This window comes from Oryzias melastigma, linkage group LG24 (assembly GCF_002922805.2).
Source record: "Oryzias melastigma strain HK-1 linkage group LG24, ASM292280v2, whole genome shotgun sequence".
Classification (NCBI taxonomy): domain Eukaryota; kingdom Metazoa; phylum Chordata; class Actinopteri; order Beloniformes; family Adrianichthyidae; genus Oryzias; species Oryzias melastigma.
In genome coordinates this window covers 253,696-253,928 of record NC_050535.1, presented here as the reverse complement: position 1 = coordinate 253,928, position 233 = coordinate 253,696, and the positions used below count along the sequence as shown (strand labels likewise).

The following is a 233-nucleotide window of genomic DNA, read 5'->3' as shown; positions in this document are numbered from 1 at the left end:
TGGAGATGATGATGGAGATGATGAAGATGATGATGATGATGATGGAGATGATGATGGAGATGATGAAGATGATGATGATGATGATGGAGATGATGATGATGATGGAGATGATGATGGAGATGATGAAGATGATGATGATGATGGAGATGATGATGATGAAGCTCCACTTCTGCACAGTTAAAGATCCAGATTAGAAATATCGCGATACTTCATTTATCGTATTAAAGATGCCA

At 37.8% G+C, this 233-nt stretch overlaps 1 protein-coding gene across 3 annotated transcripts in view; it reads left to right on the top strand.

Moving 5' to 3' along the window:
* Window positions 1-233, top strand: part of si:ch211-243j20.2 (uridine-cytidine kinase-like 1) — an 11,816-nt gene that overhangs the window by 6,486 nt on the left and 5,097 nt on the right. The gene's annotated exons all lie outside the window — the stretch shown is intronic.